The 16,412-nt window shown below is 42.1% G+C and overlaps 1 protein-coding gene across 3 annotated transcripts in view; it reads right to left on the bottom strand.

The window, feature by feature from the left end:
* PPP1R1C (protein phosphatase 1 regulatory inhibitor subunit 1C) overlaps positions 1-16,412 on the bottom strand; it is an 80,652-nt gene that overhangs the window by 24,971 nt on the left and 39,269 nt on the right. The window lies entirely within an intron of this gene.

Raw genomic sequence — 16,412 nt, forward strand, 5'->3', positions numbered from 1 at the left:
TTGTGGATTTAAGGCTGAGCTGAAGATTCCCATCGACTACAGTGTGCATTGGATTAGGCTCTTAAACTACCTATGGAAGTTTAGCGACTGATAGTAGTAAACAGTGCAATCTTTTTTATATCCACATGCAAGGTAATAGAGGCAGATAGCAAGCTAACACAAACATCTCCATTTTGCTGTATCACAGATATCAAGCTTAATCTCAACTGAGCACCTCGTTCTAACAGTAACTTGGTATTTATTGCAGCCAAGGTCGGAGCCATTTTGAAGCAGAAGCTGCCAGCTGTGTGAAATGAAATGTGCTCAAGGCTGCCAATGGTCGGAAATTAAATAGAGACTACAGCAGTGTCTGCCAATTTTGCAGCCAGAAGCAGAGTGGTGGCTGCCAATTGAACTTGAGGTGGCAGTGTGGTAATGTAGCCTGTTCATTAATTCAGTGACTCACTAATTAATTTAACTCAAATTATTTTTAATTGTATCTTTGAGTCATTCTTCTGCATGTTGGGGCAGGGGGAGGGGGAGAACAAGGGCACCGGAGGCGTAGCATCTTTACAAAGAATACACAGGAACATCCTATCATTTGGTATAATAGCATTAGAGGAAGCTCCGTTGCTTGTTCCAGTACATTAGATGGGGTTTCTCAGGGAAGCTTGGACAAGGCCGTGGCGCAGTGAGAAATGTGCAGCATGATTCTTGTGCATTCTGAGTGAAACATTGATGATGAACATAAACGAACCCAAAGCAGGTATGGGGGTCTGAGCCAAAGCAGGTATGGAGGTGTGAGCCAAAATAACATCAGATTCACTGAAACTAAAGCTGAATATATATTTTGTGATATACTTAAGCTGCTCACTTAGCAAAAGAAAACCCCATGAAGGTACAAGACTACAGGGTAATTCTCCTCTCTCAGTGCTTCAGGATTTACATATGTAACTCACACTACATATGTTACACACGTGAAGAAACACAGCATGCTGATGGTGCAGTGCCACAGAGCATTAATATTAAGTGAGTGAGGCACACCAATCCCAGCACAGCAAGGCAAATCCTTTCCCGCTCTTCTGTTGCCATGGAGAGCCCCAGAGCTGAATCAGGGTAATGCGGTTGCACAAAAGGAGGGGACTGGATGTGGAAGGCAATGCAAGTGGTACAACAGCAGCAGCAGCAGCAGCATGCAGGAGGTAAGGGGTCAGTGAGCTAAGAGATGGATGCTGCTACTGTAATATGGCTCTTCCCATTCACAGCCTGCTCCATAAGAGGGTTAGGTAAGGGCCGGTGGACACTACTTAGGCCACTGAAGCCTTTGCAGAGCAGTCCCAACCATCTAGCCAGTAAGTGCTCAGCTCCTAAGACCTGTTTCATTTGCAAAGAGTAGGAATGCAGGTTAAGTTGAACAAGTGGAACTTGATTAAACCCTGAGCACTGCTCTGTCCATGGGGCTGAATTACTTCCAGTCTCACTGTCCACATTCTCTCTTCCCCCCATGTCCTGTCCATAACAGACCCTCCAGGGAACATGGGCCCTCTGACTCCAATTCATAGATCTCCAAGGCCAAGCACTGCCCACTGAGAAGCAAATAGATCAGTATGTGTGTGCTCGGAAAGTGCTGCACAGTCTCTCTTTGACCTATCCTCCTGCTGGGCTACATTCACAACATCAGTACTAATTATGGGTCATCAATCATTTCCATTTTAGAGATGGGGGAGAAAGGAGCTGCACAAACAGCACCAGCCTAGATTTGTGCAGACTGATGGACCCTTGCTCATCTTCAGGAACATCCCAGAATTCAGCCCAAGTGCAGATGAGCTCTTTGTGGAATGTTTTCCCCCCACCCTTCGGGGCTCTTCAGTGACTGGAGCATCTCCTTCTCCCCAACTCTCTCTGAGGAAGTAGCACAGATGCTATTATCATCCTTGCCCTCTAATTAAACTTATTCTAGTATATAATGCAGAAATGTTGCCTCCAGGGAACTACAGGCTGTGATGACTTGGGCAATTGGTCTAAGTACAATTAATGATATTATGAACTCTGCATATTTAAGCTTTTGTGATGATTTTTACTGTATTCTTATTTCATATTTCTTGTGCTAAGGAGCAAGGAGTGGTGCTAGTGCATCTACCTTTGAAAAGACAGTTGTTAAGGGCAAATGATAAGTGACTAGACCTGGCCCATACAGAAAAATGGAATGGCTGAAGTCTGGGGGTAAAGTAGTTTTCTCCAAGGTCTCAGCATCAGGCTACAAGCTGTGGAATTTCCCAGAAGAGAAACAAAGAAACCAGGTGTTGGTATAGTCCTTTACAACACAAATGCTCAGAAGCTGGGGAGGGAACTCACAGACACAAAGGAAGCTTGAGCAGGGGAGAGGAATAGAGAGTCAGGCTTTCACAGCAGAAGGGTCCTGTTAAATAGAGGACCATCTTAGGAAGAAGGGAACTGGCTGCACAGGTGTCGTATGTCGTAGTAATATTCCTCAATTTGAACCTTAGCGTTCAAATATAAGGTACTAGCATGAAGTCCTCTAAGCTTAATCTCCAGCTTAGATCTGATAGGCTGCCACCAGGTCAGGAATTGATAGGGCCTGACCCCCCTTTCCTCTCTCTGGTGTCCCCAACCCTCCCCTGGGGGGACCTCCAAATAACCTGTTTCTCTGCTTCCCAAGAGATAAGCGTTCTTTTCCCTCAGGACAATTGAGATGCAAAATACCAACAGCTTGGCTTTGCCTTTCCCCGTTCCTGCCTTCCCGTGAGGGAGACAGATACCTGATACAGAGGTTTCAATTTCTCTGCCTTACTAGAAAAAGAACTTCCACAAGTTTTGAAAAAGAAAGCTTTATATAGAAAAAGAGAAAATACAGAATAATAACTTGCATAAAAATTAATACAGGCTCCTACTTAAGAAAATATGAACAACCCAGTCTGATTTAAAAAATAGCCAATTTAAATAGACCAGCAATCACACACAGTAAGTACAAAGCAAAGCATATCATAGCCGATTTTACTTTGTTTCCGTTTTGTACTCACTGCCTTTTAGTAGAATGAGAAGAAGATTGGAATTAGCAAGATAGCTTGTCCCTCACAGCCGAGGAAGCAACAAAGACCCAGCAATCCACATCTGTAAATACAACACAAAGCTCCTCATAGCCGAATTACTTTGTTTCCCTTTGTACTCACAGACTTTTAGTAGAATATTTGAGATAAGATGGAGTTAGAAGAAAACTTGTTTACTCATAGCCGAGGAAACAACAAAGACCCCGAGTATACAAATTCCCACCCCTGACTTTAAACAATCCAGTTCTCTGATTGGTCCTCTGGTCAGGTGTTTGGTTCTCGTTGTTCCCCCTTTACAGGCAAAGAAAACTTAACCCTTACCTTACCTATCTACTTATGACAACAGGAAGGAGAGATTCCATGATTTAGAAGACAAGATGTGCAGGAGCGGATGATGCTATACTCCTAGAGGACACTGACCTAAGCCCAGAGAATGTTCCAAGTAGTGAGGAAACTGGGGTGGGGTAATGCATAGTGGTGTTTTCTTGTTTTGTCTGCATCTGTTCATTTCTTGTGCTGCTAAAGAGAAAATAAAAAACAACAAAGAGTTCTGTGGCACCTTAAATGCTAACAGATGTATTGGAACATAAGCTTTCGTGGGTGAGTACTCACTTCGCCAGACACATGTGAAGTGGGTATTCACCCACAAAAGCTTATCCTCCAATAGATCGGTTAGTCTTTAAGGTGCCACAGGACTCTTTGTTGCTTTTTACAGATGCAGACTAACATGGCTACCCCTCTGATACTAAAGAGAAAGTGTGATTGTTTTTTGGAACCCTTGCGAAGTCTGTGTATCTGTGATCACTATTGTGCGTCGCTGAAGAGGTAAGTGTAAACCTGAGTATCTACAATGTTGATGTTGTGGGAAAGGGAGTGCTTAAGCTATTAGGGAATCTAAGGGGTCAGTACTGGTCCCGGCCAGCGGCCTTGGCAGCTGGGGCACTGGATCCCATTTCTGTCAAGAGGTGGCAGACAGGGGCCCTGGGCCCAGGAAACATGCATGAGAGGCCCAAAAAAGAACCAGTGTTGCAGCCTATTCAGTGCAAGGGAAGCTTAAGGGCACATGGACCCAGGATGGCTAGTGTGGGACCCCAATGCAGCAGCCTTCTGATTGTGCAGTTGGGAGGACCTCTGCCAGGACTGTGTGACACTGGCAAAAACATTGTATTTTCCTTTGTAATATAATGCAATGTTTCTTGCTGATTGGCCTAATTTATTTAACTAGGGTTGGAGACCTGTATAGTTCAGAGTGTTTGCTAGCATATGAAGCCTATACTTAAACAATATACTGTGTTCCATGGATATTGGCTGTTCCCCATGTCCTGAGGCATGTTTCGTGCTTCTGACAGTCTGGCTAAGTCTAACCTGAGACTTATGTGATTGAAGCTGCAGGGAATCCTGAGCCTGGCGATTCTCGAGGGCTCCCTGAGTTCAGTGTTCACCATGCTCGCAATAAGCATCAAAATCTCCAGGCCACATCCACATAACTTGTTGACCTGCAGTCACAAAGTGATGAGATGCATCAGACACCTTCCAGCTGGCCTAAGGGGTTCCAGATTTGGCTCACGGCCACATATAGTATTAATTGCTTCTAATAAATAACATATTTCAGAAGGGACATCATGCTTTTAATGATTTATGCTGCATGTTGTTTCCTTTAAAGGAAAGAGCAAGCAGGAATTTCACAAAATGAGCTCAACCACTGTAAATGCTAGAGCTGTTCATGCATCAAATCCCTGTATCTGAACACTAGAACTTGATGGAAAACAGATTTTCTGTCCTCTGGAAAATTTCAATACTTTTTAAAAATCCTGAATCGGGAAAAAATCCTGAATCGAGACAAAAGCCAAAATTTTGAAATTTTTTGCAGAGAAATTCAAAAGGGAAAACTGTTTCTAATCAGTAAATTCAAAATACTGTGTTTTAATTTCAACCCTTTTTGAAGTTTATATATAAGGTGAATTTTTTAACAAAGCCATTTTGAAATGGAGAAGTTTCCATTTCCAACTTGCTGAACTGTTATGTTTTGACATGTTTCAGATTATTTTTTTCAAAATGAGATTTTGTCAAAAATCAGTATAATTTCGCAGGTATTTTGGGTTTAATCAAAACTGCATTTTCTTATGGAGAACTGTTTAGACTAAAAGTTTTCAACCAGCTGTGCTGAACACCTCTTGAACTGGGAGAGTTCAAATATGGCTCTTATACCAGACTTCACAAAGGGATCCTAGATCTATAATAGGCCAAACCAAAATCCTATCTCTAAACATCCCAGGGCTTTGAGAAAGTTCAGAGTCAATCCAGTTCCAAACTTAGTAGCTTGGGTCCATCTCTAGAACATACCTTTATTCCTAAGCAGACCAAAAATACATTACAAGGGATAATTAAATCAACTATTTTCCTGGAGTTTTTAATGAAGCCATGAAACCCTTGTCACACTAACCAGTGCTGTGTGTAGAGGAATAAAACCTGAGCTGCCATAAAATTCAAAGAAGGACAATGGAGCCAAAGTCACCTTCTGACTCTGAGTAAAGAGATTAATTTTGGGTTGTTGATGGCTAATGGCAATGCTGACTCAGCAAACAAAAAGAGTCACTCTACAGGCTTGATCCAAAGCCCTCGGAAGTCGGTGAGAATTTTTGCATTGACTTCAAGTGCTTTTGGATCAGATCCTATGGTAGTTTCCTGGGCAGGAGCATCAGAGCAAATGAAAAATTCCTATTGCTCTGCCCCGTTAGCATATCCACACAGGGTAGCCATAATTTGACCCATCAATGGTGAAGCCTGTAAAGTGCTTTGGGATCTTGTAGAATGGAAGGGCTTCTTGTGTTTAAACGGCTGGTAGTACTGATAATGATAAATTGTAGATAATGTAGAGATAGGTGAACTCTGGCGAGTCTGGGTTTTGCGAACACCTCACACAATGTTTCCTGGCATTTAAACCCAGGTTTCCTTTTGGGGGTGACTCGTACAAAGCCAAAGCCATTTCTCTAGATAAAGGGAAGCCTAGCTGGGTGCTGTCATAAATAGATAGCTAAGGGTTAATGTTTCTTTCACCTGTAAAGAGTTAACAAAGAGGACCAAACACCTGACCAGAGGACCAATCAGGAAACTGGATTTTTTCAAAGCTCAGGGGGAGGGAATTTTTTGGGTCGGTGTCTTTTGTCTATTTCTCGGCTATGAGAGGCTTCTTTCTATCTTCAAGCTTCTAATCTTCAGTTTCAAAGTTGTGAGTACAAAGGTAGCAAAACAATAGGCTTTTATATGTTTTGTTTTGTATTTACATGTGTGTAGTTTGCTGGAATGTTTAAATTGTATCTCTTTTTGAATAAGACTGTTTATTCATTTTTTTCTTTTAAGCAATTGATCCTGTTATTATTGTCATCTTGATACAGAGAATTTTGATGTCTTTTTTCTTTCTTTTTTTATATAAAGCTTTCTTTTTAAAACCTGTTTGAGTTTTTCTCTGGTTAGGCTAAGGAAGAAGGAGGGGGAAATCTCTTTGTGTTAGCTTGACTAGGTTTGAATCTGCATAGCCTCAGGGGGGAAGGTAAATTGCCGTCTCTGTTTGCATTCAAGGAGTTAAGTACAGTATCGCCAGGATAACCCAGGGAGGGGGAGCTGGGATGAGATAAAGAGGAGACAAGGGAGAGGGTTTATTTCCTTTTGTGGTAAGACTCAGGGCTTCTGAGTCTTGGGGTCTCCCAGAGAAGGTTTTGGAAGACCAGAGAGGGAGCCAAGTCCTGGAAATCACTTGGCTGGTGGCAGCGAGATCAGATCTAAGCTGGTAATTAAGCTTAGAAGGGTTCATGCTAGCTTCTCAGTTTATGAACGCTAAGGTTCAAATCTGAGTAAGAAGTTATGATAGGTGCAGAGGCAGGTGTGGGGATGAGCAGTCACACGTAGCAGCCCTAAGACTGTACATGTGCTCTTTTCATTCTACATTGGTAAGATGTACCGAGGGAGCATTACTGCATGGGTAAGTGCAGTCTGCCATCTGCACTGGCAGCTTAAAGTCTCTTCCCACAGAAGTCCCTACCCATATGGGAACACCATTACCACCTACAACTTCTCCTCTGTGGGATCAAGAGGAGGAGGAAGACTGTCCCATGTGGTTCCCAATGGCCCCCTTTCCTCTGCCCACAGGCAGGAGTGTGAAGACACCCCAAAGACTCACATTCCCACTTGCTTCCCTTTCCTGGGAAGGGCAAATTTAGATCTCCCAATATAGCTCCTGGATCACTTTGGCTCTCCCTGATTTGGATTTAGAGAGGCAGGGAGGGGTGGAGAACAATACTTCTCCTCTCCCTTTGGACCTTGAGCCTATGACAAAGGGAAATGAAGATCCTTCCTTGCTTTGTTAGACTGTGAGATTCTACAGGGTGAAGGGTAGATTGGCAGATATGGGGAGCAGGACCCAAGTAATATTGGGTCATTCAGTGGGACCAACAGGACCCAAACAGGGACATTTCAATAGGAGCTAGGCCGCTAAATATATTAAACATCTGGCCCATGGTTCCTTGTAGTACGGTCACCATCTCCAGAGCACCACTCATGGCATGAGGTATCTCTGCAGGCACACTATCCTCAGCACCACTATCTTCTCCTAGAGACTTTCCACAATCCAAAGTATTTAAACAAGATACCCAGGTCTAATTTATTGAGTCATTATGCACATTTCTGGTGGAAGACCCAATCCCTTCCCTCTTGGCTAAATAATTACACAGAGCTTGCGCTCAGTTTCTCCTTAATCCCTTTAAATTGCCCTCCGCCACTTCTAACCAGACTGGCAACACAGTCTTTTAAGAAACAAAACTCAAAACAAAACCTTCATAATAAAATCCATTGCTTGAGGGCTTCTCTGCTGGCATGTGATCTTTTAGCCTTCCTCCACAGGTTGGAGGTCAGGTCACCCCCACCTCGGTCCTCCCTCCCCTGACCTGTCTCCTCTAGTGTGTCCCTTGCCTTCCTACTTCCTGAAGCTCCTCCAGCTCTGTCCTCTGCTTCATCCAAAGTCTCTCCCAGGCATCTCTCTTATCTATCCCAGAGGCCTGATTGGGTCACATGACCATCTGCCTTTTCCTACCTGGCAAAGAAAGTTGGTGGCCACGCAGTGAGTTTGCCATATTGGGTCAGACCTATGGTCCACTTAGTCCAGAATCCTCTCTCTGGCTGCCAGTATACTATTTGTCACAGGAAGATGCAAACCTGCGGATGTGAGCAGACAGGGCTCAAGAATGAAGGGAGTAGATGTGGGGGGAATCAAGACTGGTGTGTATGTTGGTGTAGAGAGTGGGAGCGGCGTGCAGAGTCAGGAGAAGAGGCCCCAGAAGTGTGTGTGGTGTGTGTGGGAGGGTGCTGGTTGGGAGAGACAGGCAGGATTGTAAGTGGAGTTGGACAAATACATTTAATAAATAAATAAATCAGTAAATAATAACAATAAATAAAAAAATCAGTGGACTTTTGAACACAGAGGACCAGATCCTTATCAGGTATAAATCCATACAGGTCTTCTGAAGTCAAGGGAGCTATGTTGATTTATGTCAGCTGAGGATTTAGCCCATGCTATGAGTGGGTTTGAAATTAGAAAAAAACAAAACCCTTCCCTGTTTGCAGTATATTATTCATTATTGGTAGTATTATGACCTAGGAAGGGGAAGTGGTGGATATATCAAAAGAATGATGTGATGAGATAAAGTAAAACTATAACATGCTGAAAATATTCAGGTAAAACACAATTTGGTGCAACAGGAATATTAGCATTGAATTAGCAACCGTCAAGAGAGAGGCAAAAAAAAGAGAGACATTTTCAACAGTAAAATGGAAAATGACTCTTGACGTCCATTAAGCATAGTAATATAATACTGACAAGGATAGTGTACGGAACTGTTATCTGGTCTATCTGATTCACTCTGCAGATATCTTCTTAAATCAATAGCACTCACATTGATTTTTCCATCATACTGCATTCCAGTAAAAAGCAAAAAACAAAACCCCGCAACCTAGGATGAGTCAGCTATTTCCTACCCTTGGAGCTCTTTGATGCTCTTTCATTTAGGAAAAAATATCCAGAAGAAGCCAAAATATACACAAATATTTGCAAATAATGAACCTATCAGTTGTACCATCATATGATTTTGGAATTTGTCACAACTCACAAACTGGCATGTTGCAATTTACAGACTACAGTGGGTACAGTGGAGCCAATAACCGGACAGAGCCAAAATCCATGGAAGCCATCCTGAAAAAGCTGTGTAGTCCAATTTAGGTACCTGCTGCAAGGAGCAAGTGAGGCCCCCATTTAACTGTCATGATCTGGATGTAGTTCATGATGATCCCAACACATCAACACTGATAGGTGGGCCCTGTGGGCCCCTGCAACTTCTGCTATAGTTTAACCAGGGTGCTGCATGACCTATTGATCACAAGTTACTGCTGCCTGAGGTACCTTTTGCTTCTCATCTTTTTAATCTAATAAATTAATAATATGTTTTAATTTGGTATCACAAAGGACAACTTAATTTACTGTATGCAGTGTAGTTGTAGCCGTGGCAGGCCCAGGATGTTAGAGAGACAAGGTAGATGAGGTAATATCTTTTATTAGACCAATTTCTGTTGGTCTTTTCACAAAGCGATCACTCACTGTCTGACCTATCAGTCCTCATCCTTAAAGGAAACCTGCCGAATACTTTCAAAAGACAAGCCTGGAAGCTTAAATTAATAACTCCACTAGACACTGACAATCATGGACTGAACAGAGACACTGGATTTATGACTACTACGATCTGTAACCCACTAACTCCACTTTTTGTCCTACAACTTCAGAGGCGTTAACAGGCAATTCTGTCTTGAATGGTCTCTAAGAATATGTGCTGACTACGTCCGCTAAACAATCTTATCCATTTTGCATTTAGCTGTGGCACTTGGAGTATCTTTCCCAGACCTGAAGAAGAGCTATATGTGGCTTGAAAGCTTGTCTCTCCCTCACCAACTGATGTTGGTCCAGTAAAAGATACTACCTCATCCATCTTGTCTCAACTTAATTTACTCTTGTTTTCTCTCCCTTCAGTTGCAACCCTAAATGCCCACTCCATTAAATTTCATGAAATCAGTACATCAGTAATCGCTCTCTGTCTTGGAATTTCATATTCATTTCAAGAAACTTGCTAGCAATACAATGAGGGGCTTGCAAAAAAAAAAATAGCCCAAGGAAACAAGTTAGAGGTCTTGAGTCAGACATAAGTATAAATCTTCTTGGGTTCTCTCTGTTGTTTCTTTAGGACACTTTTCTATTGAGGACACAAGATAAATCCTACCCTCCATTACAATATTTCTTTCTCACGGTGCCTCAGTGTCTATTGCTGCACTGTGCTTCCAGGCTTTGCACTCATATGGTTGCATAATTATTGTGGGCTTCGGGTTATCTGAGAAGTCAATGTTAAAACTCCAGTGCAATATAGCAAATGGTAGTGTTTATTGCTCTTTTCCAGTAGTAGTGCTATTTTAAGGCTTGGGGACAGGAACTGAGATTTATTACTCATCTCGGAAGTGAAGGGACAGAATGTATTCCTGTCCCATCTCCCAAGATTATTCATTAATAACAGCAATAGAAGATATAGAGCAGACAGTGTCCAGAGGCCTGTTGTGGGTAGTCTGGCATCCAAAAATCTCATTCTCTTTTGCATTGTGAAGTAGACTTTCTAAGCCAATTGGAGAACAAATTAATAAACTGGGCCCAGTGGAAAGCAAAACGTGCAAATGTTTTGAGAGTAATTTATAGTTATGGGCCCTATTATCAACACATTGCTAAAAAGGATCTTTAACAGCTACTAAAACAGAACGATTAATTATTCCTAGCTCTTTACAGAATTCTGCCTTTCGTAGACCTATGTATTTCAATGTCTATTTTTATTATACTTTGCTTTTTAGTCCCTTTGCCTATACTAAATAACATGCAAGTTATCATAACAAATGAACAGAGGAAGACATGAATGAATTTGTGTCATATGAGTTTTCCTATTAGTGGCAAATATTAAGCCAGTTGGGTCATATTTTGTCATCAAATACACCATTGTAAATCTGGAGTAATCTGGGCTATGTGGGCTTTGAGTGGTTGACTAAAGTGTGAAACAGGGGAGGCTTTGAGCGAGGGCAACTGCTTTGAGCCAGCAGCCTTATAAAAAGGCAGCCAGTGGTAAACCTACTGAGCAGTCAACAGAGAAGAAGTAAACAGAGAGAGTTTGCCTGGGAGGTCACCTAGGGAGAGTGCCCACAGAGTTTTTGCCTTCAGGCTTCTAGGAACAGTAAATACATTGTCTGATCAGGCTCTTGATACATTATAAGGAAGAAAATATGGATAGTGAGGGATTAGCTGTTGTGACCTGCACAAGATGTGCCAATTGTCTTTCTCCTGGAGAATAGAAGTGACTGGGTTTGTACAAAGTGCAAGCTGGTCTCTGTACTGGAAGAAAGGTTAAAGGACTGGAGGTTCAAGTCTTGACTCTGCATTGCATGAGAGAAAATGAAGACTTCCTGGGCAGAAGTCAGGATTTGGCACTCTGGTTAGAGCGTGCCAAAAAATCAGAGAGGGCAGTGCAGAGGGAACTGAAGAACAGGGAAGAAAATTGGCAGCACATGACCTCCAGAAGAAGGAAGAAGAGAATCAGTATATCTCCAACACAGATAGAGGTAAGCACCTGCATTCAGGCTGTCTGCACAGGTACTACTGCTGAGAGTGCCTTGGAAGAGTCATCTGAGGCTAGGGATCAGAAGGAGACTGTCAGCCGGATGGCATAGGATGTGTTGTCCTAGGAATGGGAGTTCCACGACCACCACTCCCAAGAGGAGGAGACGGGTGGTAGTAGTCAGGGACTCTCTCCTAAAGGGGACAGAGTCATCAATCTGCCATCTGGACCAGGAATCCTGAGAAGTGTGCTGCTTGCTTGGAGCTAGAATTCAGAATGTGATGGAGAGTCTGCTAAGACTCATCAAGCCCTCATGCCACTACCACTTCCTACTTATCCCCAGGAGCACCAACAATACTGCCAAGAATGACATTGAGCGGATCACTATAGATTACATGGGGTTCTGAGAAGAAGGAGAATTTGGGGCACAAGTGGTATTCTCATCCATGCTCCCTTTGAAGGCCTGGGAAGTGACTATTAAATCATGGAAGTAAAAGTATGACTAGACAGGTGGCATTGGTGAGAGGGCTTTGGTGTCTTCAACAATGAGGTGATGTTCCAGGAAAGAGGATTACTGTGCTGGGATGGACTCCATCTATCAAATACTGGGAATGGCATCTTTGGACATCATCTGGCTAACCTGAAGAGCTATAAACTGGTCTTATGGATGATGGTGACAAAAATTCATCCAATGTGCATCTAGGCTCAAGTAATGAAGTCAAGGGGAAGGGGCTAAATTCTGGAAAAGGAACTAGAAACCACAACTGCATTAAAGAGGCAATAAGACAAGCAACAAGACATTAAAATAGTTGTGGTATATGAAGACAATTATGACTTAATATGACTACTTCCATGACTGAAGGACCAGCACTGAGGGATATAGTTTGTTCCAGAAGGATAAGTCTGGAGGAAAAGGAGGAGGCATCATGCTGTATGTCAAGAATGCATACACTTGCTCTCAGATCCAAGAGGAAGTGAGTGGCCGACATACTGAGAGCTTTAGGATGAGGATAAAAAGAGAAAATAGTAGTAGCGATATTATGATGGGGGTCTATTATAGACCTCCAAATCAAGAAAAGGAAGTGAATGTGGCATTCACAAGCAGGTAACAAGATTAGCTAATACACATAAGCTAGTATTAATGGGGAAATTTAACTTCTTCGATATCTGTTGGAAGTCTATTAAAGCAAAACATAAATTGTGCTGCAAGTTCTCAGCTTGTGTAGAGGACAATTTTCTGATTCAGAAAGTTGAGGAAACAACTGAGGGTCATTCATTTTGGACCTGGTGTTGACCAACAGAGATGAATTAGTTGCAAATGTGAAGGTGTTCAGGAACTTGGGAAGAAGTGATCATGATCTGATGGAATTCAAGATCCTATGGAAAAGAGGACATGAAAGAGCAGAACAAGGACACTGGACTTCAGAAAGGTGCATTTCAACCAATTCAGACAAATAGTAGGCATGGAAAGACCAATTAGGAAGAAAAGGAGTTGAAGGGGGCAGGCAGTTCCTAAAAGATGTAATATTAGAGGCTCAGCATCAAGCTATTCCTATTCAGAGGAAAGATAAGAGCCACAGGAGGCCAATGTGGCTGCATAAGGAGCTTTTTAGCCATCTAAAATCCTAAAGGGATATATACAGGAAATGGAAGGAGGGGCTTGTCACCAAGGAAGTATACATGGGAATAGTGCAAGCGTGTAGGGATAAAATCTGGAAAGCCAAGACAAAGAATGAGTTACAGATGGCAATAAATGTTAGAGACAACAAGAAGGGGTTCTACAAATATGTCAGACAAAAGAAAAGGTTATTGATGGTGTTGGACTGCTGCTCAATGGAGAAGATGAGCTGGTAACAGAAGATGATAGGAAGGCAGAGCTGCTCAATGCTTACTTTGCTTCAGTCTTCTCACAAGAAATAATATGTGACCGGATCACTAGCGAAGTTACCATAGGCAATAAAGAGGAAGGGATGCAGATCAGGATAAGTAAAACAATACATCAGAGATTATATGACTAATTTGAACAAATTCAAGTCAACAGGACCTGATACTATTCACCTGAGTGCTGAAGGAATTAGCTGAAGAAATCTCAGAGCCACCAGCAATAATATTTGTAAACTCATGGATGACAGGAGAAGTCCTGGAAGGAGAAGGGCTAATGGAGTGCCCCATTTTTCACAAGGGGGGGAAAGGAGGCGTTGGGGAAGTAAAGACCAGTCAGTATGACCTCAATAGCTGGGAAGCTATTAGAGCAATGTATAAAACATTCTATTTGGAAATATCTGGAGGATGAAAGGGTAATCATTAGCAGCCAGCATGGATTTACAAATCATGGCAAACCAGCTTGGTTTCCATCTTTGACAGAGTAACTGGTTTGGTGGGTGGGGGGAATGCAGTGGACCTAATATACTTGGACCTTAGCAAGGCTTTTGACACCCATGACATTCTGATAAATAAGCTGGAGAAATGCAGGCTCTGTGGAACTACCATTATGTGGATACATAATTGGTTAAACAACCACAAACAAATAACTATCAATAGAATGGTATCAGACTGGAGCAAGGTCTCAAGTGGGGTTGCACAGGGATCTGTTTTGGGTCTGGTGTTATTTAACATCTTTGTTAATGACCTTGATATAGGAATAGAGAGATACTGATCAAATTTGAAAATGACACAAAGCTCCGAGGGGCAGGGGAAGGAAGTTGCAAACACTTTGGACGATAGAGCTAAAATTCAAAGGGATCTTGATAAATTGGAGAGCTGGGCTGTAGACAATAAAATGAAATTCAATAAACACAAATGTAAAGTGCTTCACTTAGAGGAAAAAACCCAAATGCACAAATACAGAATGGGGGATAACTGGCTTGGCAGCAGCACTGCTGAGAAGGATCTGGGAGTTGTGGTGGATCACAACCTCAACAAGAGTCAACAGTGCAATGCTCTTGCAAAAAAAAAAAAGTAAATGCAATTTTAGGTTGCATTAATAGAGGCAGGCATAGCATGCAAGTCATGGGAGGTGTTAGTACCACTCTGCTTGGCGCTGGTTAGGCCGCAGCTAATTTTGGTCACCCATATATAGAAAGGATGTGAAGAAACTGGAAAGAATGCAGAGGCAAGCAGCAAAGATGATCAAAGGGACAGAATGCAAGCCATATGAGCAAAGGCTGAAGAACTTGAAAAGAGGAGTTTGGAAAAGAAGAGGTTAAGGGGGAACATGATAGCAGCATTCAAATATTTGAAAGGTTGCCATAAAAAAGATGGAGAACAGTTGTTCACTGTTGCCACAGAGGGCAGGACAAGAGGCAGTGGGTTCAAAGTACAGCACAGCAGATGTTGAATAAATCTCAGGAAAAAGTTTCTAACTGTAAGAACAATAGGACAATGGAACAGGGAAGTCATGGAAGTGCCTTCACTAGAGGTTTTCAAAAGGAGGCTGGATAACCATCTGTCTTTGTATGGTTGAGACACAACAAATCCTGCATCTTGGGAGGAGGTTAGACTAGATGACCCTTGCAGTCCCTACTATCTCCATGGTTCTATGATTCTGTGCTGCCCCACAGTTTGGACTATCCAGGAATAAAGAACAGTGCACACCAAAGTGCTGCCCTGTAACTCCCCTGTGTGGACATTGGGTGCATGAACTGAAAGGTTCCTGGTTCACATTAAAGTAATTCATTTACTTGATAAGTTGTTCAGGTTCACAATGCTGTGACTGGGACAGAATCTGGCCTGTAGTATTTAGGGATAACTTTGTGGCAGTGCGTGTTTTGCTTTGTTTTATTTACAAACCATTTCAGCCCAGCTGTGAGCTCTTCTACCTCAGAGAAAATCATATAATTTTTAACTAGAAAATCTGTCACTCTGCAGTGAGGATCTCAATAGAAATTAGCCATTCCTACATCTATCCTAAAGAACGAGTAAGCAACTCTAGTTTCTAAACATACCTGATACCCCAAGATGATATTAAAGCTGTGGGCCCATGACAACCAAGATCATCATGAGGAAATACAGAAATTGAATTTTTGCATACACCCAGAACATTTTTACACAGTATTTAGTTTGAATTTAGTGTACAGCAATACAATATGTGAGGTTAATAGACATTATTTCCATACCAAGGCTGTTTCTTTTAGAAAATCAATATAATTGGAAAAAGCAATATATTTCTAATATCCAGTAAATGAAATTTTAACCTAGAGCAGTAAATAATTACCCCGACGTGGTACATAATTCCCATGCACATGGGTAATATCATTATAGCTACTACTGTGAGCAGAGCTGGAGATTTCAAATTGTGGAACAAGTTATGTGTACCTGGGTTATAGGTTAAACTACCATACTATAGTATGAGCTATTTCATAATTATTTAGCAAAGAGTCCTGTGGCACCTTATAGACTAACAGATGTTTTGGAGCATGAGCTTTCATGCGTGAATACCCACTTAGTCAGATGCATGAGACGAAGCGTGTGTCATGCGTCCGACGAAGTGAGTATTCACCCACGAAAACTAATGCTTCAAAACGTCTGTTAGTCTATAAGGTGCCACAGGATTCTTTGCTGCTTTTACAGATCCAGACTAACACAGCTACCCCTCTGATATTTGACGTAATTATTTAGTAGCTTTATAGGAAATAGTGCTAACTTACACTAATTCTACTTCTTTACTATGTGATCACTTACA

Source organism: Chelonoidis abingdonii, chromosome 10 (assembly GCF_003597395.2).
Source record: "Chelonoidis abingdonii isolate Lonesome George chromosome 10, CheloAbing_2.0, whole genome shotgun sequence".
Taxonomy (NCBI): Eukaryota; Metazoa; Chordata; order Testudines; family Testudinidae; genus Chelonoidis; species Chelonoidis abingdonii.